The 26,236-nt window shown below is 42.1% G+C and overlaps 1 protein-coding gene across 2 annotated transcripts in view; it reads left to right on the top strand.

Moving 5' to 3' along the window:
- Positions 1–5,816: 5,816 nt before the first annotated feature.
- Positions 5,817–26,236, top strand: part of LOC120057398 (transcription initiation factor TFIID subunit 6-like) — a 50,983-nt gene continuing 30,563 nt past the window's right edge. The window contains exon 1 of one of the 2 annotated variants that reach the window (XM_039006007.1): positions 5,817–6,003. The gene's annotated coding sequence lies outside the window, so the exon portion shown is untranslated. Of the gene's footprint in view, positions 6,004–16,946; positions 17,758–26,236 lie in introns of those variants that run through there. The other variant, XM_039006008.1, reaches the window with a different exon arrangement.

The raw sequence follows: 26,236 nt of genomic DNA, 5'->3' as shown, positions 1-26,236 counted from the left end.
GACTTCGCGGTGACGTAGTGTCCCCTTGAGCCAATCAAGGTGCAACTAGAGAACATTACCAAACCCCTATGCGGCATATTTTCCGCTGGCTGTCCCATCAGGGTAAACTCACATTTACCCGTGTACCCCAACCATCATTTATACAAACTAGTCCCCTGCGCTCCATAAAATCTTTAACTTCTTATGGCTGCAGGGGCAGTATTGAGTAGCTTGGATGAAAGGTGTACAGAGGTGCCCATAGTAAACTGCCTGCTCCTCAGTCCCAGATGCTAATATATGCATATTATTATTACCATTGGATATAAAACACTCTGAAGTTTCTGAAACTGTTTGAATGATGTCTGTGAGTATAACAGAACTCATATGGCAGGCAAAAACCTGAGAAAAAATCCAAACAGGAAGTGGGAATTATGAGGCTGGTCGATTTTCAACCAAGATCCTATTGAAATCACAGCGAGATATGGATGAGTTTGCACTTCCTACGGCTTCCACTAGGTGTAAGCAGTCTGTATAACCTTGTCTGATGCCTCTACTGTGAAGGGGGGCCGAATGAGAGGGGAATTAGTCAGGTCTGCCATGACCTGACCATGCGCGTTCACATGAGAGGGAGCTCTGTTCCATCGCTCATCTGAAGTCAATGTAATTCTCCAGTTGGAACGTTATTCAAGATTTATGTTAAAAACATTCTAAAGATTGATTCAATACATCGTTTGACATGTTTCTACTGACTGTTACGGAACTTTTGGACATTTCGTCAGCTTTTAGTGAACGCGCTTCCTGACGTTGGATTTGTTTACCAAACACGCTAACAAAAATAGCTATTTGGACATAAATGATGGACATTACCGAACAAAACTAACATTTCTTGTGGAAGTGGGAGTCCTGGGAGTGCATTCCGAAGAAGATCAGCAAAGGTAAGTGAAGATTTATAATGCTTTTTATGAGTTTTGTTGACTGCACAATTTGGCGGGTAACTGTATGGCTTGCTTTTGTGGCTGAACGCTGTTTTCAGATGATTGAATATTGTGTTTTGCCGTAAAGCTTTTTGAAATCTGACACAGCGGTTGCATTAAGAACAAGTGTATCTTTAATTCTATGTAAAACATGTATCTTTCATCAAAGTTTATGATGAGTATTTATGTTATTTGACGTGGCTCTCTGCAATTTCTCCGGATATCTTGGAGGCATTTCTGAACATGGCGCCAATGTAAACTGAGGTTTTTGTATTTAAATATTAACTTTATCGAACAAAACATATATGTATTGTGTAACATGAAGTCCTATGAGTGTCATCTGATGAAGATCATCAAAGGTTAGTGATTTATTTTATCTCTATTTCTGCTTTTTGTGACTCCTGTCTTTGGCTGGAAAAATGACTGTGTTTGTGATTTTGCGGTGACCTAACATAATCGTTTGTGGTGCTTTCGCTGAAAAGCCTATTTGAAATTGGACACTTTGGTGGGATTAACAACAAGATTACCTTTAAAATGGTATAAAATACATGTATGTTTGAGGAATTTTAATTATGAGATTTCTGTTGTTTGAATTTGGCGACCTGCACTTTCAGTGGCTGTTGTCATATCGATCCCGTTAACGGAATTGCAGCCATAAAAAGTTTTAACCACTAAACTATTGTCATCTGTGATATTGCTGCCTCAAAAGCGGTTATGCACATTTACATCTCCACACTTTATCTCCTTATCACCTGAACTGGATTTCACAACTATGTTTAATTCATTGGGGTGGCAGGTATCTTAGTGGTTAGAGCGTTGGACTAGTAACTGAAAGGTTGCAAGATCAAACCCCGAGCTGACAAGGTGAAAATCTGTCGTTCTGCCCCTGGACAAGGCAGTTAACCCACTGTTCCTAGGCTGTCATTGAAAATAAGAATTTGTTCTAATCTGACTTGCCTAGTTAAATAAAGATTTCAAAAAATAAATATATATATATACATACATACAGAAATGGGCATAAAAGGATTATTGTAATTAAACAATGTGATATTACTCCCATCTCTACAAATCTCCACTGCCACACATTCATGTTCTTTGAAACCATTAATTGCTTTATGTGCTACAACTTATTTGATAAATGTAGCACACCCACCACCTGAACCTTCTATTGTATCACTTCTCACAGAGATAAACCCAGGTATAATATAATCCAATTGAGGTTTAAGAAATGTTTCTTGTATACACACACCACGTCGGATGAAACATCTAAATCATGTATAAACTTCTTAAATTCCTTTCCATTGGCTATCAAACTCCTAGCGTTCCATTGATCAACAAGGAACACCATAATACTATGTATTATCCTGATCATCATTTGCTATTTGGTTCAGCATCCGATGTATCACTTCTACCGTAACTTCAGAAATCCCCAGAATGTCTTTGGCTGCCTTCACTACTTATTTTATTTGTGCAGTCCTGCTCTTATGTGTTGCAGTCATATTGATTGCCCTACACATAAAGGCCAAGAAGTCTACACGATCTACTACCATGGTTCTCTGTAATCGATCATTTATGCTTGCATATCACATTAACAATCAGCTGAGGTTCCACTGGCGTCCTCGGAGTGACCACTATCCATGTTGTATCTGGAGTATTTTGAACACTTGGTTTGTTATTCACTTTCCGAACGGCCTCAGCATAGGATATATTGTTTGTAATGTTGTACCTCTGCGCTTCCATGGCTTTCCGTTGTACTTCACATCCTCCATATGCTGCACTGTTCTCCGTCAGAGTTACAACATTTAACTTTAGCATCAGGCTCACATTTCCCATACTTGTGATCAGTGGCGATGCGTCATTCATGCAGAGCCCCACCTGTTTAGCTTGCATATTATTTTGGCATTAATACGTGTCTCATATCACTTTGCAAACAATGTAAAAAATCATTGAGTTAATAACGCTGCATACAGACATGGTATCTTTTTAGCTTTCTTGAATAAGGCAGCTCCAAAATGTAGCTGTTTCAGCCTAGCTCAGCGCTTTCTGTTGTGGTGGGGCAGCCAAATCAAATCAAATTGTATTTGTCACATACACATGGTTAGCAGATGTTAATGCGAGTGTAGCGAAATGCTTGTGCTTCTAGTTCCGACAATGCAGTAATAACCAACAAGTAATCTAACCTAACAATTCCACAACTACTACCTTATACACACAAGTGTAAAGGGATAAAGAATATGTACATAAAGATATATGAATGAGTGATGGTACATAACGGCATAGGCAAGATGCAGTAGATGGTATCGAGTACAGTATATACATATGAGATGAGTAATGTAGGGTATGTAAACATAAAAGTGCATAGTTTAAAGTGGCTAGTGATACATGTATTACATAAAGATGCCAAGATGCAGCAGATGATATAGAGTACAGTATGTACTCATTTTCTCTAGTTGCGCCGTGATTGGCTCAGTGTTCTGTCACTCATGAGGACACTACGTCACCGCAAAATCTACAGGTAGAGCTAGAAAATTCAAGCCCCTTGGGGGCTGCCATAGACTTACATTAGGAGTGCCCATCCAAGAAGGCTTAAGGTCATTGGCCACAGATAAAATTATGTCAAATCACATTACATCTATTGTAGCTTTGATTGGACTGGTCATGTCAAGATCATACTTTCAAAATCTTTGCTAGTAAGCTAGAAAAGCTGTCATCATCATGCATCAAGTCAGCAATCTACTGGCAAATCCTTTTCCATCCTTGTCATATGAAGATAAATTATAGATTAAAACATATTGGTGCTCATCGGCCATTGGACATAAACATTACAAGTTGGAAATCCAACAATGAGTGCTAAGGCGCCACTACAGCCCCGGGTTCGATCCCTGACTGTGTCACAGCCGGCTGTGACCGAGAGACCCATGAGGCGGCTCAGAATTGGCCCAGCATCGTCTGGATTAGGGGAGGGTTTGGCCGGCCGGGATGTCCTTGTCTCATTGTGCTCTAGCAACTCCTTGTGGCGGCCAGATGCCGGCAAGCTGACTTCGGTCATCAGTTCGAAAGTGTGTCCTCCGACACATTGGTGCAGCTGGGTTCCCGGGTTAAGCGAGCAGTGTGTCAAGAAGCATTGCGGCTTGGCTCTCGACCTTCGCCGAGTCCGTAGGGGAGTTGCAGCAATGAGACAAGATCGTAACTACCAATTGTCTATCACGAAAAAGGGGATAAGGCCATGGACCAGAAAAGTTTGAATACATTGGCAAGTCATCCATATCAGCTATGTTTTCTAAAATGGCAGTATATGAGGCTGAATGAACTGTTTCGCTGTCAGACAAGGCTCCGCTGATAGCCAGGTGTAGCGGTGGTAAGGATTCAGCTTTATGTAGGCCCTAACAGATTGTGGCCACCGTTTGCCACCATTATAGTGCAATTAATGTATTGTTTAGTGTTGTGTTGTGTAGTGGCTTTGCTGGCATGCATCTCACTTTTTCTTTTTTTTTGCCATACCAAAATTTACATGCTAAAATCGCCACTGCTTGTGATCCCTACCACACTTTGCACATCTCATTTTAACTTTGCACACATTAGCAAAATGACCCATCCCTTGGCCCTTAAAGCACCGAAGTGGTGGCGGCACATACTCTCTGACTGGATAACTGAGTGATCCTAGCTGCACCCTATTCTGCAGGTTCCCTTCAAATTGTAACAGTACAGTTGCAGTGTCTACTCGACTGCACTCTTTTTGCTTTTCACATCAATAACTTTTATTCCTTTCAGGGAAGCCTTAACTTCTTCCATGATCATTTCCAATGACATCCCAGCAATTACTCCTCTCATTTTAGACATAGCACCGGGAATGTGACATTTCACCTAACTCCCATTTGGTGAGTTCAATCTCAAAACTTTCTCCTGCTGAATTTCAATGTTTGCAATGATCACGACCTTCCCATAACCCAGAGGTTTGGCATCCTTGATCACCCCAATCTCTTCCCTAATTGCTTTTGTAAAATGCAATGGCTGAAAGTACTTACTTGCTGTTTCTGGGAACACTACCATAACTGTGGAACTTTCTACTCCAACTCTTTGTCTAGAGTGGTCTTGTGCTTTACAGGTCTACTCTCAACACTACTCATTGTTTACCCAGCAGTATTCATCCCTCCATCACCCTCATTGCGGTTCTTACTCCAATTCCTCCGATTTACAACAGGTGTAAATAGCTGATCATCAATAGTTTTATCATCATTATCAATTGCCCTAATGCTACCATCTGACCTATCCGCCATGCCAACCCCAGTCACAGTACAGGTGTGCCAAATAAACAGCTTGTTACCGACCATGTTTTCTGGACCTTGCATCTGATTGGTCAATATCTTTCATCCTTAGGCAAGTTATCGGTGACGTTCCAGGTTGTCTTTTTTGGAATCGTGTTTGCGCTTGGATAAGTGTTCTCAGGAACCACATCCATATGATATAGGAATCTTCTGAGCTGTGCAGCGCGACTGCAATAAAGACAACCTGTAACAGACCTGTGGCTTAAGATAGGTTTGCATTGTAGGAACTAGGATATAATAAATATATATATATATATATAATATAGTAAATATGGAACAATTGCTGCCAGTCAGAACTAGCCGATTGATAAAAACATCCAACTAATCCTTACAGATGTGTAGTGTGAAATATTCAACAAAAAAAGTTACATTAAAGTGTTACGAAATCCTTATGTATACTATATTTTACAATAAGACCAGCTTCATAAAACTGTATACCACCATAGATACAAATGTAAAACGCTTGAAAATAGAGGATGTCACTTCATTCACGTAAACATGTTTGAGGACCTTGAAAGGTAAAACAAAATGGCGGATTTTCAGAAAACGGGGTCAGAGCTGCAGACCATAAAGCAGTTAAAATAAACCTACAAATGAATATATACTGCAATGATCTAGATTTGCAAAGAAGCCATTATCGCACATTTTAATAGTATTTGTTTCTTTTTAATTCGTTTAACTTTCTCCTGTTGGTGTTTAACGGCCGTATTTGTAGCTTTACAAAGGTAAGACCGCTATGCTAGGCTAATCAACTTGGCTTTCTAGCATTAGCGAACGTCAGCTAACTGTTATCCAGCTAGTAAATCAACAAAATGCACCAAGTTATCTGGCTTGCACGCTGTATAGAAATTGTTAAAATAACACACTTTGGAGAGTTTGCTGTATGTGTTGCTTTTGGTTCTGATTAGTAGTTCGCTAGCTAATGATCAGACCGTATAAACTGCTGGTAACTACTAACTAGCCAGCAAGTTTACATTTCGATGACTACCGTTTGCTCTCAGAGTTTAAAATAAGAAACGCATATGTTATTACTAGGCTGTTGATCCTATGCTATGGAAAGTAGAAAACACATACGTGTATAGCTTTTGTCCATTCAGACAGAATGAGGGAACATCGGGGTGCATTCATTACCTCTTGCAACGGAAACAGTTCACCGTTCAAGAACGAAACGGAGGGACCTACCGGAATTTGTCCAATTGAAACTCTCCTTTCCGTTGCAAAATGGTTTCCGTTTGAAGTAAACGGTTTCTGTTGCAAAACGTTTGGCAACAATCGGCATAATGAATACGCCCCATCGTACTTGCTTGTTCGTTCAGCCATTCATGGGGGGAAAGAATCGGGTTTTGAGATAAACGCCGAAAATAGGTTTACACAGGTTTAGGAGATCGTACACGTTATGTTCTGAGATAATAGCAGTCAGTTAACATGACCTTTATGAATTATGAAGCCTGTGTGCTTTTTCTGATTACATAGTCACTTTTTGTAAATGTAAGCATTTATCTCATGAAAATGACCATAGCACAAACCGTATAAGATCTCCTAAACTCTCTCCTATCGTGGACGTCATGGTTTCCCCTTGATGCATGTAATCTTACATTTCTCCACTATCCATTCGTGAATTGCCAGAAACCTAACATTAGATACTGGGACATGGCCTGGATTCAGAGGCATGCTTTGTGTTCAAAACAAGATGAGTCGTTTTTGAATGAATTAGAACAGTATGCTTTCTTTCTAAGATGCATTTGTAAGTTATTTATAACATAGACATTAGAACTCAAATAGGAAAACAGACAGTTCCCTTTGTTGGTCCTCTGTACAACATAGCTATAGGGAGATTGCACGCTAGCGCCCTCTACTGAGTAACATTAGAAGGACACCTGATGTGATTCAATTATATACACTGCTCAAAAAAATAAAGGGAACACTTAAACAACACAATGTAACTCCAAGTCAATCACACTTCTGTGAAATCAAACTGTCCACTTAGGAAGCAACACTGATTGACAATAAATTTCACATGCTGTTGTGCAAATGGAATAGACAAAAGGTGGAAATTATAGGCAATTAGCAAGACACCCCCAATAAAGGAGTGGTTCTGTAGGTGGTGACCACAGACCACTTCTCAGTTCCTATGCTTCCTGGCTGATGTTTTGGTCACTTTTGAATGCTGGCGGTGCTTTCACTCTAGTGGTAGCATGAGACAGAGTCTACAACCCACACAAGTGGCTCAGGTAGTGCAGCTCATCCAGGATGGCACATCAATGCGAGCTGTGGCAAGAAGGTTTGCTGTGTCTGTCAGCGTAGTGTCCAGAGCATGGAGGCGCTACCAGGAGACAGGCCAGTACATCAGGAGACGTGGAGGAGGCCGTAGGAGGGCAACAACCCAGCAGCAGGACCGCTACCTCCGCCTTTGTGCAAGGAGGAGCACTGCCAGAGCCCTGCAAAATGACCTCCAGCAGGCCACAAATGTGCATGTGTCAGCATATGGTCTCACAAGGGGTCTGAGGATCTCATCTCGGTACCTAATGGCAGTCAGGCTACCTCTGGCGAGCACATGGAGGGCTGTGCGGCCCCACAAAGAAATGCCACCCCACACCATGACTGACCCACCGCCAAACCGGTCATGCTGGAGGATGTTGCAGGCAGCAGAACGTTCTGCACGGCGTCTCCAGACTCTGTCACGTCTGTCACATGTGCTCATGTGCTCAGTGTGAACCTGCTTTCATCTGTGAAGAGCACAGGGCGCCAGTGGCGAATTTGCCAATCTATGTGTTCTCTGGCAAATGCCAAATGTCCTACACGGTGTTGGGCTGTAAGCACAACCCCCACCTGTGGACGTCGGGCCCTCATACCACCCTCATGGAGTCTGTTTCTGACCGTTTGAGCAGACACATGCACATTTGTGGCCTGCTGGAGGTCATTTTGCAGGGCTCTGTCAGTGCTCCTCCTGCTCCTTCTTGCACAAAGGCGGAGGTAGCGGTCCTGCTGCTGGGTTGTTGCCCTCCTACGGCCTCCTCCACGTCTCCTGATGTACTGGCCTGTCTCCTGGTAGCGCCTCCATGCTCTGGACACTACGCTGACAGACACAGCAAACCTTCTTGCCACAGCTCGCATTGATGTGCCATCCTGGATGAGCTGCACTACCTGAGCCACTTGTGTGGGTTGTAGACTCCGTCTCATGCTACCACTAGAGTGAAAGCACCTCCAGCATTCAAAAGTGACCAAAACATCAGCCAGGAAGCATAGGAACTGAGAAGTGGTCTGTGGTCACCACCTGTAGAACCACTCCTTTATTGGGGGTGTCTTGCTAATTGCCTATAATTTCCACCTTTTGTCTATTCCATTTGCACAACAGCATGTGAAATTTATTGTCAATCAGTTTTGCTTCCTAAGTGGACAGTTTGATTTCACAGAAGTGTGATTGACTTGGAGTTACATTGTGTTGTTTAAGTGTTCCCTTTATTTTTTTGAGCAGTGTATATTATGGTAAGTGTAACTTCTGTATAGCACTTTGACATCGGCTGATGTATAAAGGGCTTTATAAATACATTTGATTGATTAATTGAAACTTGCATGCTCAGGCTGCTCTGGATTGAACCAGCTCGTGCGATGACTGTCACTGGCTGCGTCTAAGCTCTCTCTCTCTCTCTCTCTCTCTCTCCCCCTCTTGAGGCGTGTAACTTTCCTTAGAAGGTTTGGTGAGACAGAAGTTCACTTTCCTCCCGTGGGTGCCTGTACGCTGAGTTGCAGGATACGAGGGTGGATCTGGGTTCATAATCGAATCACATGGAGCTGTACTCCCAGCATGGCGATATAGTGCTGGCTGAAATGTCGGTGTCCTTCAGTGTCACATAGGACTCGTGTAGGATGACGACGTGGTTTCTCTGGCTGGTTAACTTTTTTTTCTGAGACTGTGATGGAGGGTTTGGCTTTGGGGCAGCCACACATCCTTGATACGGATGTAGTAGGGGAATCCCTGGCTTCTAGAGCGCCGCTCATGGAGCTATGTCACCAAGCGGCTGCACGCTTGTCAGTGGAGTGGCCGTCCTCCCCCCACGGCGGAAGGCATTCAGGTTTGTTGGGGAATATCTGCTATCGGTCAAACACTGCTTGCCTCTTTTTCCAGACTTCGTCGATGAGCTTAAGATGACCTGGGCCCAGCCGCATTCAGCCATGCTGATGTTGAATGGGTAGTCCCACTTTATGAATGTGGAGAGGGTGGGGTTTGTCCACGTGGCTGTGGTGGATGGGAAGCTAGCTGGCTACTTAGCCCCTTTGGCTAACAAAAGGATGGCTAACCCCAACCCATTTTGCACTAGTTTGCTATCTGTTAGTGCCATTTAGAAATGGTTAGCCTAGGCTATAATCCCCCTAAACATCAGAATCATTAAGCACATTCCTTCTTACCAAATCAATCAAGTTTATTTTATATCAATCAAGTTTATTTTATATAGCCCTTCGTACATCAGCTAATATCTCGAAGTGCTGTACAGAAACCCAGCCTAAAACCCCAAACAGCAAGCAATGCAGGTGTAGATGCACGGTGGCTAGGAAAAACTCCCTAGAAAGGCCAAAACCTAGGAAGAAACCTAGAGAGGAACCAGGCTATGAGGGGTGGCCAGTCCTCTTCTGGCTGTGCCGGGTGGAGATTATAACAGAACATGTTCAAAATGTTCATAAATGACAAGCATGGTCAAATAATAATCAGGAATAAATGTCAGTTGGCTTTTCATAGCCGATCATTAAGAGTTGAAAACAGCAGGTCTGGGACAGGTAGGGGTTCCATAACTGCAGGCAGAACAGTTGAAACTGGAACAGCAGCAAGGCCAGGTGGACTGGGGACAGCAAGGAGTCATCATGCCCAGTAGTCCTGACGTATGGTCCTAGGGCTCAGGTCCTCCGAGAGAGAGAAAGAAAGAGAGAATTAGAGAGAGCATACTTAAATTCACACAGGACACTGGATAAGACAGGAGAAGTACTCCAGATATAACCAACTGGCCCTAGCCCCCCGACACAAACTACTGCAGCATAAATACTGGAGGCTGAGACAGGAGGGGTCAGGAGACACTGTGGCCCCATCCGATGATACCCCCGGACAGGGCCAAACAGGAAGGATATAACCCCACCCACTTTGCCAAAGCACAGCCCCCGCACCACTAGAGGGATACCTTCAACCACCAACTTACAATCCTGAGACAAGGCCGAGTATAGCCCACAAAGATCTCCACCACAGCACAAACCAAGGGGGGGCGCCAACCCAGACAGGAAGATCACGTCAGTAACTCAACCCACTCAAGTGACGCACCCCTCCTAGGGACGGCATGAAAGAGCACCAGTAAGCCAGTGACTCAGCCCCTGTAATAGGGTTAGAGGTAGAGAATCCCAGTGGAGGGGAACCGGCCAGGCAGAGACAGCAAGGGCGGTTCGTTGCTCCAGAGCCTTTCCGTTCACCTTCACACTCCTGGGCCAGACTACACTCAATCATATGACCTACTGAAGAGATAAGTCTTCAGTAAAGACTTAAAGGTTGAGACCGAGTCTGCGTCTCTCACATGGGTAGGCAGACCATTCCATAAAAATGGAGATCTATAGGAGAAAGCCCTGCCTCCAGCTGTTTGCTTAGAAATTCTAGGGACAATTAGGAGGCCTGCGTCTTGTGACCGTAGCGTACGTGTAGGTATGTATGGCAGGACCAACTCGGAAAGATAGGTAGGAGCAAGCCCATGTAACGCTTTATAGGTTAACAGTAAAACCTTGAAATCAGCCCTTGCCTTAACAGGAAGCCAGTGTAGGGAAGCTAGCACTGGAGTAATATGATCAAATTTCTTGGTTCTAGTCAGGATTCTAGCAGCCGTATTTAGCACTAACTGAAGTTTATTTAGTGCTTTATCCGGGTAGCCGGAAAGTAGAGCATTGCAGTAGTCTAACCTAGAAGTAACAAATGCATTAATTAATTTTTCTGCATCATTTTTGGACAGAAAATTTCTGATTTTTGCAATGTTACGTAGATGGAAAAAAGCTGTCCTTGAAACAGTCTTGATATGTTCGTCAAAAGAGAGATCAGGGTCAAGAGTAACGCCGAGGTCCTTCACAGTTTTATTTGAGACGACTTTACAACCATCAAGATTAATTGTCAGATTTAACAGAAGATCTCTTTGATTTTTGGGACCTAGAACAAGCATCTCTGTTTTGTCCGAGTTTAAAGGTAGAAAGTTTGCAGCCAACCACTTCCTTATGTCTGAAACACAGGCTTCTGGTCCCGTGTGGCTCAGTTGGTAGAGCATGGCGCTTGCAACGCCAGGGTTGTGGGTTCATTCCCCACGGGGGGACCAGGATGAATATGTATGAACTTTCCAATTTGTAAGTCGCTCTGGATAAGAGCGTCTGCTAAATGACTTAAATGTAAAAAATGTAAATGTTCTAGCGAGGGCAATTTTGTGGCTTCACCATGTTTCATTGAAATGTACAGCTGTGTGTCATCCGCATAGCAGTGAAAGTTAACATTATGTTTTCGAATATAACATCCCCAAGAGGTAAAATAGATAGTGAAAACAATAGTGGTCCTAAAACGGAACCTTGAGGAACACCGAAATGTACAGTTGATTTGTCAGAGGACAAACCATTCACAGAGACAAACTGATATCTTTCCGACAGATAAGATCTAAACCAGGCCAGAACTTGTCCGTGTAGACCAATTTGGGTTTCCAGTCTCTCCAAAAGAATGTGGTGATCGATGGTGTCAAAGGCAGCACTAAGGTCTAGTAGCACGAGGACAGATGCAGAGCCTCGGTCTGACGCCATTAAAAGGTCATTTACCACCTTCACAAGTGCAGTCTCAGTGCTATGATGGGGTTTAAAACCAGACTGAATGATTTCGTATACATTGTTTGTCTTCAGGAAGGCAGTGAGTTGCTGCGCAACAGCTTTTTCAAAAATTTTGGAGAGGAATGGAAGATTCGATATAGGCCGATCGTTTTTTATATTTTCTGGGTCAAGGTTTGGCTTTTTCAAGAGAGGCTTTATTACTGCCACTTTTAGTGAGTTTGGTACACATCCGGTGGATAGAGAGCCGTTTATTATGTTCAACATAGGAGGGCCAAGCACAGGAAGCAGCTCTTTCAGTAGTTTAGTAGGAATAGGATCCAGTATGCAGCTTGAAGGTTTAGAGGCCATGATTATTTTCATCATTGTGTCAAGAGATATAGTACTAAAACACTTAAGTGTCTCTACCGATCCCAGGCCCTGGCAGAGCTGTGCAGATCCAGGACAGCTAAGCCCTGGAGGAATACGCAGATTTAAAGAGGAGTCCGTAATTTGCTTTCTAATGATCATGATCTTTTCCTCAAAGAAGTTCATGAATTTATTACTGCTGAAGTGAAAGCCATCCTCTCTTGGGGAATGCTGCTTTTTAGTTAGCTTTGCAACAGTATCAAAAAGAAATTTTGGATTGTTCTTATTTTCCTCAATTAAGTTGGAAAAGTAGGATGATCGAGCAGCAGTGAGGGCTCTTCGATACTGCACGGTACTGTCTTTCCAAGCTAGTCGGAAGACTTCCAGTTTGGTGTGGCGCCATTTCCGTTCCAATTTTCTGGAAGCTTGCTTCAGAGCTCGGGTATTTTCTGTATACCAGGGAGCTAGTTTCTTATGACAAATGTTTTTCGTTTTTAGGGGTGCAACTGCATCTAGGGTATTGCGCAAGGTTAAATTGAGTTCCTCAGTTAGGTGGTTAACTGATTTTTGTCCTCTGACGTCCTTGGGTAGGCAGAAGGAGTCTGGAAGGGCATCAAGGAATTTGTGTTGTCTGAGAATTTATAGCACGACTTTTGATGCTCCTTGGTTGGAGTCTGAGCAGATTATTTGTTGCGATTTCAAACGTAATAAAATGGTGGTCCGATAGTCCAGGATTATGAGGAAAAACATTAAGATCTACAACATTTATTCCATGGGACAAAACTAGGTCCAGAGTATGACTGTGGCAGTGAGTAGGTCCAGAGACATGTTGGACAAAACCCACTGAGTCGATGATGGCTCCGAAAGCCTTTTGGAGTGGGTCTGTGGACTTTTCCATATGAATATTAAAATCACCAAAAATTAGAATATTATCTGCTATGACTACAAGGTCCGATAGGAACTCAGAGAGGAACGCTGTATATGGCCCGGGAGGCCTGTAAACAGTAGCTATAAAAAATGATTGAGTAGGCTGCATAGATTTCATGACTAGAAGCTCAAAAGACGAAAATGTCTTTTTTTTTTGTGTAAATTTAAATTTGCTATCGTAAATGTTAGCAACACCTCCGCCTTTGCGGGATGCACGGGGGATTTGGTCAAAGAGATGTTGTGTCCGTGCATCACCATGCAGTGTTCAATGTGGAATTGTTCATCTGTTTATACAATTCTAAAGAACAGGTAGAATAAACGAAATTGAATACTGTGTTCCACAATATAATAGAACAAATTGATATTCCGGTTTCAATAAATTAATCTTAAATGGCACTTGCTTTTTCATTGACTGAATATATGCGCTCTATATGGGGAAATGTAGCAATTAGGATTTATCTGCAATGGTTATAAATTAGGCATTGTTGCAATTTGTTGGCATATAGATAAATGCGTGCATTTTTTTCTAGTGCTGGCCTTGTGTTGTAAAAATATTTTTTTTACCATTCAAGTACAAAAAAAAAATTCATGTGACTACTCGAACGATGAAAATAAATGTCAAATGCTCCCAGATATTCGAAATGTTCTGCAGGACTGACGTCGCTGACGTAGGAATAGACACGCCGAATAATTGGTTGAGCCTCTGGACTGAGCACAGAAAGTTAAATGTATTGAACTAACTTATTAGAAAAGTAGTTCTTTGCACTCGTTTCTCAATTCCTGAAAAGAATGCATCAGTAAATCGTATTCCGGCAACTATCAGAAGAAGTAATGCCTCTTCTTGTGCTCTTCTTCTTGTGTGTGGTTGTGTAGCCAGTTAGCATGCCTAAACAGTCATTTCTAAAGGCTTTTCCCAAAAACCTTACCAATTAAATGTTGATTGCAAAGTAGACCTACCTGGCAGAATGATATCATGATGATTTGTATCAATCATGTGGGCATTTGTTTTGCAAACTCTCCCATCCTATGCAACACCGCTACAGAAACAGTGCTACCAAACACAACGATCTCTTGCTGGTGCACAATTGACTTATTTGTCACATGTGCGGAGTACAAGTGTAGACTTTACCATGAAATGCTTACTTACGAGCCTTTTCCCAACAATACAATTGAAAAGTAAGAAAATTAACAAATAAAAAAATAGTAACACAATAAAATAACAATGAGGCTATATACAAGGAATGCCGGTACCAAGGTAGTTGGTGTGATTGAGGTAATATTTTACCTATTTCAGGAAACTAGGCGTATGTTGCGTGTCACTAAAAATCTACATGTGTTTTTTGGCAGAAATGCCTTCTGGAACATGTGAACTTTCATGTGCCTTACTATCAAACTTGTATGCCATTTGTAAATACAAATACAATTGTTAAATTACGAGCCTAGTTGGTTTAGCCACAGAAAAAGGCAGGAACCTTCCCGCTAGCCATGATTGGTTGAGATAATGAGTAGGCTGGACATGCCGAGAGATGAGTTTGGATTTGTCTGCCATGTAGCACGCTTCTGTCTATTTGAGCTGGTCAGTATGTGTAGTAGGTAATCCTCTCTAACGTGGCTTTAAAAAAAAAAATATCACGTATTAAAACTGCATAAGTGTTGCTCACCACTTTCTGGAGGACTGAGTTTTGAAATCAGTGGAAATAGAGTATGATAGCTAAGGAGATGGAGAAAACCTGTCTCCAGATTACGTCTTCAAACTAAGGGCAACCATGGCATCTGGGGCAGAGGGAGAAGCATACATTCATGTACGATACTCTAGCTAGTAGGGGTGGGTGGTATACCGGTATGAACGTGAATACCCGTATGACGTTGTGCCATGATATGGATTTTGCCATATCGTGCATATCATAATAAATTAATAAATGTTTGAAATAAGACGTTTTTTGTTTCGTTCAAATTTTCAGTCGAGTCATACAGCCTAGTGGGCTAGTTCAAATTGTTTATCTTTCACTAAGAACATAACCTTTTTTAGCAAATAAAAAAAACTAGAAGCATGGACGTTACACACAATCTGCCTGCCAATCAAAGTCAACAAACAAGCATGCGCAACTGCAGAGTAAGCAAACATTTAGTGAAGTAAACTCCTTTCGTTAGCAAAAGTGTCCAAAAATCAAGCGCAAAAGTGTAAGCAAGCATTGAGGATGACTGAAGACAAGGAAAATAACGCTATTGAGGTTGATTTGCAGGACAACGAAGAATTGGTTCGTTTGGAACTGGTTTGGCTTTAAGATATCCGACCTCGACCAACAAACAGTACTGTGTAAGTTGTCAGAGCATTGTGCTAGGCAAAGGTGGAAACACCAGCAATCTTTTTCACCACCTGAAAACCCTGCATGTGCACGAATATGAAGAATCTACCAGAATGCGTGCAACATACCCCCGGAGCAAGTCCCAAGACATCTTCAAGCCAGACCCACACTCAGCTATCACTCAAGGCATCATTCGTTAGTGGTACTCCCTATGACAAGAAGAGCAAGAAGTGGAATGAGATAACGAGTGCAATTATGTATCACATAGCGATAGACATGGAACCAATTCAAACTGTGGAGAAAGACGGTTTCAGAAAGTTGATTCGAACTCTAGACCCAAGATACGAGATCCCGAGCCGTAAATACTTCAGCAAAACATGTCTGCCAGAATGTTACACAGAATGTCGGGACAGAGTTGCCAATTAAATTCGTAACGCTGCATTCTTCTCTACCACTGCCGAATTATGGTCATGCCGGACCACAGATCCATACATTAGCCTCACAATTCATTACATTGACGACAACTGGAAGCTGCAAAGCAAATGCCTTCAGACCTCTTATTTCCCAGACCGACACATCAGAGAAATAATTGCAGCTGGGCTGAGGGAGGCACTTTCATCCTGGGGCTTGAAAGAGTCGCGTCAAGTATGTATGACTACCGACAGCGAATCGAACATGGTCACAGCGTTGAAGCTGAACAAATGCACAAGACTAGGTTTTTTCGGACACAGGCTACACATTGCTATTGGTAAGTTTCCACGTCCAAAACACACAGAGCTAGGTAGAAAAATAACATAACTTAAAAACAACAACTTAAAATGCAGAAAGCTATTGTATTCCTTATCTCCTCTGTTTAAAGTTATAGCTGACTACACCACCTGATCCTTCTTATACTTTAAGTCGAATATATACAGCTATCCAAATCTATCATATTTGTAAATGTGTGCAATATCCAAACATTACATTGCTTTTATTTCTAATTGATACATTAGCCTGTGGTTTCAAGATATGAATCTATCTTCTCTCTTTTAATAATAAATAGCCTACTCAATAAATGATCCCGTTTTCGAAAGCAACATAGCTCTCTTAATCACGACAGTTGTATATACATCTATAGATGGATTACATTTGTAATCATGTCCAGTGTCCATGCTGTAAATTGATGTAATTACAGCAGATGCAATGTTATTTCTATTGAATAATTGTGATTCATATGTAATTATTTTTCACTTTTTTATTTTTCAGAGAAGAGTGTCCAAAACGAACCTCTGGTTTCCCAGTATGCAAGAAAGTGGTCAGCACATTTTCCTATAGTTGGAAGCAGAAGGCCCTGATAAGTGCACAGGATAAACTGAGTCTTCCCCTCCACAAGCTCATCACGGAATCCCCGACAAGGTGGGGATCTCGACTGCAGATGATGGAAAGAGTCCTGGAGCAGGAAATGGCCATCACACAAGTCCTGGCAGCAGACAAAAAAACACGGCACCTTGCACCCTCCTGGCAAGACATTGAGGTCTTTGAATCTATCACGGCAGCACTTAAGCCCCTCCAGGAGAGACATACGTGAGTGTGTCCTATCTGAAGCCGGTCCTCCATTTGTTCAAGATGGAGGTTCTGAAATTAAATGGTGGCGAAGCCAACCTGACCCGAGAGATTAAGATGAGTGTCCTCAATTACCTGAATGACAAATACACCGACCCTGAAACAGATGAGCTGCTCACCATGGCTACCTTTCTGGACTCAAGGTTCAAGACCACCTACATGACCACTGAGAAGCTGGTGAAGGTGAGAGCTGCCTCCGAGACAGAAGCCCTCCTGGTATGGGAACACAGCCGTGGGAGACTTCTCTCTTGAAGAGGACTAGAGTGAGAGAGAGAAGCAAGCTGCCACTGCTCCACAATCCGCAAAGAAGTCCAAGAAGAGCCTTGGGAGCTTCTTTAAGAAAAGCAGTAGTGCACCTGCCTTAAGAACCCAGAGACAGGTCATGGAGCGAGAGCTGGACAGCTACACTCTGATGATGGCAGCAGACAGTCAGGCTGATCCTTTGGAGTGGTGGCGAGTTCACACTTCCCACAAGTGAGTTGTCTGGCAAAGAAATACTTATACATCCCTGACACAAGTTTGCCCTTTGAGATGGCATTTAGCAGTTGGGGCAATGTGGTCACATGCCACAGGGCAACTTTGAAGCCAGAAACTGTCAATAGGCTGGTGTTCCTGGCACGGAACTTGTGAAGAGGGAGGCAGTGAATTGTTACATGTTATTGCTTATTGCTTGAAGAAGTTCGTTTGAAAAGGTTTACAACTTGAATTCATAATGACCAGTGTTATGCTGAAAAAAGACAGCACTTCTTATATTTGTCAGGAAAAAGTAAAAAAATAAATAAAAAGGTTTTACTCTTTTTTTTTTTTAGTTACATTTTACTGCATATTTATTTAACTCATATAGCTTTGTTTATGTTTCATGTTGGCACAGGTTTACCACAGAAGTAAAAAAGAAAAATGTGCAATGCCCCCTTTCTGTTTCTCTAAGTTTAAAAGCAATATTTTGTAATATATTAACTTTGAAGGGCTTAAAATATAAAATAAATAAATAACAGTATATTGTGATATTATATCGTTATCGTCTGGACAGTGGAAAATATCGTGATATACATTTTTGTTCATATCGCCCACCCCTACTAGCTAGCTATATTTTCAGATATTGCACGTTTATAATTTAGTCAGTCATTTTCATTTCAAGTTAGTGTGCTGTTAGCTAGCTAACGTTACGTGTATGATCTGTGTAGTAATATTACTCGTATCTCAGAGCCATTTGGTTAGCTACCTGCAGATTCATGCAGGGTAGTAATGTCATGAGTTGGGATTATGGTTCATTGTTTAGCTAGTTAGCTAGCTACATGTCTTAACAAAAGACTCCACAATGCGAGCAACCATTTCAATAATATGTTCATGATGTCACTGCAACAACTGTTGATAGATGTAGCTGGTAAATTTGCTCTGGCTATCTACTCCAATTTCAGAGCACTCTGGTCTGAGTGTGCCAGAGCACAGAATAACTGACGAATTTACGAACGCTCAACACCCATTGAATATGTCCCTTGTCAGTAAACAGAGCGTTGGCCAAAAAGCGTAATTCAATTGTTGCCAGCAGCACAGTTGCAGTCACCAACGCTCTGGATAACATAACTGCTTAACCAGCTCTGCTAGGGCGAATTCAATGGTCAGAGTGAGCTGTTCTCTCATTTGTCTGGAAATAGCTAGCAAGCTAGCCAACTTTAGCCAGTTAGCTTGGGTGCTTGACTGCTGTTGTTAGGACAGAACGATCGGATCAACCCTACTCCTCGTCCAGAGTGTGCAGTGTGTGCTCAGAGCGCTCCTTAACCTCACTGTTGTAGGGGGCAGTATTTTAGACTAGAATTAGAAAATTAGGGGGTAGAAATGTTATGCTCTTAGTGTAACCTTTATTTAACTAGGCAAGTCAGTTAAAAACAAATTATTATTTACAAAGACAGCCTACTCCTTCCTCCCCATCAGGGAATTGAACCCCGGTCTCCCACACGACACAGGGATGCTTTAGTTAAATAGCCCAGTACTGTAGCCTACTCCCGATCATCACGTTGTACAGCGCCATATTTTCCTAACGGAAACCCAGAGGGTTTTAATTTTTCTTGGAATAGAAACACCATAATATTCATCAAATTAAGCAAAATTTCTTAAAATCAGTCCCATATACTATGTTATTACAAAAAAAGGTTTTATATTCTCTAGTACAGCCACTATTGAAGGCTATCAAATGCTTCTCAAAGATGCCCTCTGGTGATCAAACTAGCACTAACTAGCGTTAATGGTACCAGTGGTTCACACTTAAATAACGTGCCATAAAATTCTGCGGCACCATGCAAGCTGCGCCGCAGTACGCTGCAACTTTTAAAGGACGAACCACTGTAATGGTAATCTGGTGCGTACCAAATGGCACCTAACTTTTTAGTTAAAATGTAATTTCAGCAATTACATGTGGAAAAACATATGAGTGAACATTAGCAAGACAGCAGTAGATGAAACCAGGGGTTGGAAGGGAAATCATTTTAGTTTTGAACAGAACAATAATTTTTCCCCATTCCGTTCCACTGTTCCGACCCAGCAAAATTAAAGTTCTAAACCGGTTCAAAACAAAACAAAAGTAACTGTTTATATTGTTCCTTTCTATTCCTTTTTAAATGTCTGAAATCAGTTTAGCTCGACATTAAATGACTTCATCAATGGATAGAGCAGCTTGGTATGGAGCGGGCAAGCTATGTACATGCATTGGACAGACAAGTGTAGTGTAGGTGGTGACATGCGATTGAAATTTTGCAGGTGAGGAGAACGCTGGGCATCATCTGAATTAAGCCCACAGAATTATACCTAAGGAGGAGCGGCTTTTATGAAGGAACTTTGAATGTCTTTGAACTTCAGAGAATTGGCTTAACTGCCGTTGGACCAGAGCTAGCCCTTGATCATGACTCAGTTCCATTACATTACATATAATGCTGCTTAGAGTTTTTGAGAGCTAGACTAGAGCTAGCTAACACACTTATGTGTAGTTAATAAGTCCATTGTGAAACGTGATAACTAACTAGCATTGAAAAAGTTATTCCATTGTTCTCTGATTAATCACACACAAACTGGCAAAGATTTTCATCTGGCAGGCAGACACTGGAATAAGTTTCTGAGTAACAGAGAGGGCTTTGCATAGGCACTTTGTTGCGTTTTTTGTGGGACTGGAAAAAAATGCCTAGAACGTAAAATAACGGTATTAACGGGTTCCCATGGTTTTAAAAGAACGGTTCTGCTCTGGAACATTATTCTGGCTCTGTTCCTCAAACCAGTTTTCGGTCCTGTTCCCTGAACCAGTTACAACCCCTGGATGAAACAGAAAGTGAATTCTCTCCTCCCTCCCCGGTTTTAGCTTGCAGCTATCACTGTCTAGGTTTAGGATATTTAGTAGCCCATACCAGTGACAAACTTGTGTTATCGACATATGGCAGTGCACAAATACAAATCTAGCTCACTTATTTTGCCGGCTAGAAAGAAATAGCCACAGATTCATTCAGTAATGGGGGAAGAGGCCTTAGCAAGGTAACATTATCTGCTGCATCTTCAACAAGAAGCAACTGACCTACCTGGAGCTGACACCAATTAGTCGACTGTTCGATTGTTTGGTCGATAGGCTGTTGGTCGACCAATATTTTTTTTAGTCGAGCAGTAGCAAATATTATATATATTTTTTTATGGCACACAAGACACCTGTCTTTTTTGCGCCCATCTGTGAACTAATCCATTGCAGAAGCCGAGAATAATCCATTGCGGAGGCCTCAGTGATGGCACAGTCCAAGAAGAAGGTGTGTGTGGCTAAGATGCTCAATGCACATCTCTCTCCAGAATGCTCACTCCTGCCAATTTGTGCACATTCATTGTTTCATGACATCATTGTATGAATTGTTTGCGTTTGATTGTTAGTGTCTATTACACATTTCCATGACACATCACCAGTAGTAAATGTACCGTTAATTCCAATCATTTCTGTTAATGCATTCAATATATTATTCCAATCTTTTATCATTGTCAGAGTGGACAGGTTGTTTGTAGAGTGCACAACCTATGCTACACTTGTGAGAAACAAGTTTTGGTTTATTTTATTCCATTTTCGAGTTTTGCCAATTTAGTCATTGTCTTGAGTGGTCCTGTCAGTGTTGAGTATGGACGCACACCTGATTATGCATAGAAGTAGGACTATAGGCTACATGGCCTGCGTGCAAATGTAGACATATAAATGTGCCCATTTGGGGATCTGATAGTATTTCTGATTGGCTTGACGCACCACCACTAATGAGCTGTGGAGCTTCTTAAAGTAATGTTTTCTTCACCTCAAACAGCAAGCAATATTTTCTACCTGCAGGCTTCAATGTTTTTATTTGTTGGCTTTATGTAAGCTATTTTTACATAGTTGGCAATGTCAATATAAGTTGACTTTTAAATTTGTATCATATTCATTTGGATTTAATTTTGATTAACCACATGACAATGATTGAGATACAAATTACATTTTTATAAATTAAGTTAAACTGTTCCACGAAAATATGCATATGAAAACCATAACTGGCATGCAGATCAGTAAAATTGGCTAGATACATTGGAATTCCACATGAGAAAGTTTGCCGACTCTTCAGTGTAGCCTATTACCGGCAACACCAGGAGAGTACTGGCAGAGAAAGCCAGCAGTGGCATGGTCAGGTTAAGGTTTTTTTCTTCGGGTTATTTTGATCTTTGGCTCCTTCTTGAGTAATTTGTCTAATTTCATCATTCAGTGAGCTTAAAGCATCAAACAAGCTCAATGCATATACATTTCTTTTTACAGTCGATTGGTCAAAAGAACAGACGACTTTCGGTTGACCCACATTTTTTTTTTTAGCCGGGGACAGCCCTACTTGATCCTAAGATCCAAAAATAAACTTTTCTATGGACCAATATCTACATTCCAACACTCCAAAAAAAGCATGGCTAACACGGAACCCAAACCGGCTGCCCGTGTGCGCCATCGTGCATACATTTATTTTGTCCAAGCTTGCACTTGCTAGCTAATTTGTCCTATTTAGCTAGCTTGCTGTTGCTAGCTAATTTGTTCTGGGATATAAACATGGAGTTGTTATTTTACCTGAAATGCACAAGGTCCTCTACCCCGCCAATTAATCTACACCTAAAATGGTCACTCGAATCGTTTCTAGTCATCTCTCTTCCTTCCAGGCCTTTTCTTCTCTTGACTTTATATTGCGATTGGCAACTTTCATAAATTAGATGCATTACCGCCACTGACCTCATTCGTCTTTCAGTCACCTACGTGGGTATAACCAATGAGGAGATGGCACGGTGGTACCTGCTTCTATAAACCAATGAGGAGATGGGAGAGGCAGGACTTGCAGCGCGATCTGTGTCAAAAATAGAACTGATTTCTATTTTAGCCCTTGGCAACGCAGATGCTCGTTGGCGCGCGCAATAATTGAATAACATAGATTTCAACTTTTATTTTGCAACGCTCACACACGCGACGCGAGCGGTGTAGTCAGCCTGTAGGGGCTTCTGCGAAATCCATGGCCAAAGTGTTGCAGTTCAGTTTAGCCCGCACTCGGCAAGCCTGCCTTGAAAACATCTCTTTCCCAAAGGCTTGTACTATCTATGACCGCATCAGCAGTTAGCTACCAACAGCTGTCAGACATGTTTACATTTGGTTCGTTTTATAAGTGCTTTAAGATGGAAGAAGTCAGCTAAATGTGGTCGCTCTATAGCTAGCTAACATTAGCATAGAGGTAGCAAGCAAGCTATTTCTTTCACTTACCCGATTCATTTCCATGCCATTGATAATGCTTGCGGTCTCTGCTGGTGCCGTTGTCTGTTTTTAGATGCTTTAGAAGCCACGTTAATGGTTGTGATAGCATCCACTTTGAGAAGCAACTTCTTGCTGAATCCCTCCAACCATTGTTGATAGCTGTGGAAGTTCTTGGATGAAATGTGCCCCACCGAAGTTAGAGCTGATTTGGAGAACCTCAAACCCAACTTTTAGAACAACATTATACTATTATAACAATTGATTTAAGAGTTTGTAATTTGAGAATGTTTTCTTGAGGTGCTGTAAGTTACTATTATATGAGTTTCTGGCATTGAGAAATAGGTGTTACACTGTCTTTTAAAAGGTGTGCCCCATCTTAGGCCGGTTTGTAAACCTATTGCGCCCACTTGGGCTTCGGATGTGCTGTGTGAGGACCCTTTTAAACTGATGGATTCTGTGGATCTGAAGATCCTCTCCTACAAGACCACCCTGCTTGTGGCTTTGGCCTCGGCTAAACGCGTTGGAGATCTCCACGCCTTATACCTTGACTACACCGCCCGCGTCGCATGTGCGAGCATTGCAAAATAGATTTTGAAATCCATGTTATTCAATTATGGCACCCACACTGCTCGCGCGTATCAACGAGTGTGTGCGTTGCCAAGGGCTAAAATAGAAGTACTTTCTATTTCTGAGGCAGATCGCACTGCAAGTCCTGCCTCTCCCATCTCCTCATTGTTTTATAGAAGCAGGTACCCTCGTGCCATTTCCTTATTGGTTATACCCACGTGGGTGATTGAAAGACGAACTGTGTTGCCGGTCGTCATGGTAATACTATGAAAGTTTAGATGCCAATCACCATATAAGTTCAAAGATGAAAAGGCCTGGAAGGAGGAGAGATGACTAGAAACGATTCGGTTGACCGTTTTATGTGTGGATTAATTGTCTGTAGACCCTGCCACATACGTCTCGTGTCTGAGCCGTTGAATTGTGACTCCACTTTGTCTCTATACTGACATTTTGCCTGATTGCCTTACGGAGGGAGTAACTACACTGTTTGTATTCGGCCATATTACCAGTCACCTTGCCATAGTTAAATACTGTAGTTCGCGCTTTCGGTATTTCAACAATCCACTGTTTCTGGTTAGGGTACGTTTTGATAGTCACAGTGGGTACATCATCTCCAATACAATTCCTGATAAACTCAGTCACCGTATCAGTGATTTCGTCGATGTTGTTGTCGGAGGCTACCCGGAACATGTCATATTTGGTTGTAATGTTTTACGTCAAGGGTGGTCAACCATCTCTTAGGAGAGCTAATAGGTGTGCAGGCTTTTATTCCTGTCCACCTCTAAAGGTGTCAGCATGCTTCAGTTCAGCTGGTGCCTAGCTGAACTCTGCTAGCCGAACCGAACACGTGTACTTGCATACTCCCTTAAATGACCTTAGCTTGAAAAACGAGAAAAAAGCGTCAATATGACCGTTTGTCCATTTTGAAACGTATAGCCAGTATACATTACCTCAAAATAGTCCGAATGAATCAAAGACAAAATCTGTCATTAATTTTGCCAAGGAGATCTTAGTCGTGCAATTTTACATCTAACTAAGATATTTGGTGCTGTATTTCTCCATGAAAAAATGTGCATGAAAATGAGTCGTCTCTTGTTGAATGACAACAAAGACTTTATTGAAGAATCCCTACTGTTGACCAATCACCGACGAAGGATCATAGACTTCGACTCCGAATTCAGCTTGCCTCCAGAAAAAATGTTGCGTGTACTCACCGAAGTCCAAAACGAACAAAAGCGTCACATAATGTCATGCTAATATATGCACCAACTCTGCCGAACTGTTTAGGCTGGGAAGCATGCGGATGCCTTAGCAACCCACATTTTAGAAATGAGCTGCTCAACCGGACCTTGATAAAACTGTCTCTGATGTGTTTGAGCAGGGCTTGATGAAAAGCCTGCACACCCAGTAGCTCTCCAGACTGAGGGTTTACCACATGCGTTTTATACAGTTGCCTAACAGGTATTCATTCTACTTTGTGGAATGAAGTGCCTTGCTCAATGACAGGAGACGGTACATGGGATCAGAGAGCAGCCTCTCAGTGTTGATACCACATTACGCTTACTATTGTATATAGAAACACAACCAATTGTTGGTCATAGAAATTTGGTTAAAAGTGATGGGGAAATCATGAGATTCCATCTGTCAAAATGTGTATGAACCCTGTTACTAGCATATGCGCCTAAATATTTTGCTGTGTGACCTGACCTGGAATTTTGATTTAGGAGCACCAGTGAACCTAGAAGAAAAAAAAGCTTTAGTACCTCAAAATGTTTCATTGGGCTCCTAAATGTCTTTGTGTGCATCTACATTTGTCAACTTAGGCACACACGTTCTCATTGTAAAAATAAACGTTGACTCTAAGGTGACGTTGCGTTCTAATGCATCTTTCGCCCTTAAGGTCATGGATGTCCTACAGGTCTCTAGCTTTTGAGCTTTTTCCCCTTTTTGCCGCCTCTGTTTGCTTCTGAGGAGCAGCGGCTGTTACATGTCCGGTACGAGCGTTACGTATGTACATTGAGCATTTCTAAACAGCGTCTCTCCCACTGGATTGTGGAGTCTATTTCTCTGGCATATGACAGCAGGAGGCAGGAATTACCTAATGGTTTACACTGTGCTTACGGCTGGAGAGGGAGAGGGTCATTTGGCAGTGTGTAGATTGTGCAATACCTGGGTACTGCACATTTTCCTGTTGGGTTGTAACTCTGGGTAGACTGCCGTGGACCATTTCATTTGGTGTCCACTGGGGTCATCTTGGGCGTGATTTTGTATCCCCATAGCTGTGTTGAACCGAGTTGATCGACTAAAAGGGAACGTACAGATGACTATAACTACTGTTTACTGAAGGAGGGAAACAACGTACAACACCTGTTCGGCCCGCACCGCCCAGTTCTGGACTCGGTGAAGCTCGGTACTGAATTGAAGGAATTCATCCGGGCTTCGGGTTATCACCTGTGGAAGGCGGCCTTATCAGACGTGATTCTAATTGTCTTCAGTAGAAGGCGCAATCATGCAAACTCCCCATAACTGTGTTTTACCTCGTTTCCTTTCTTCAGGAAACAGTAGTTATAGTCATAAGTAACTACGTTTTCTTTCAGCTTGACATGCCTCCTCGTTGACCTCTGC

Source organism: Salvelinus namaycush, chromosome 12 (assembly GCF_016432855.1).
Source record: "Salvelinus namaycush isolate Seneca chromosome 12, SaNama_1.0, whole genome shotgun sequence".
Taxonomy (NCBI): domain Eukaryota; kingdom Metazoa; phylum Chordata; class Actinopteri; order Salmoniformes; family Salmonidae; genus Salvelinus; species Salvelinus namaycush.
Note: the sequence above shows the minus strand (reverse complement) of the source record. Positions and strands in the feature narration are given on the sequence as shown.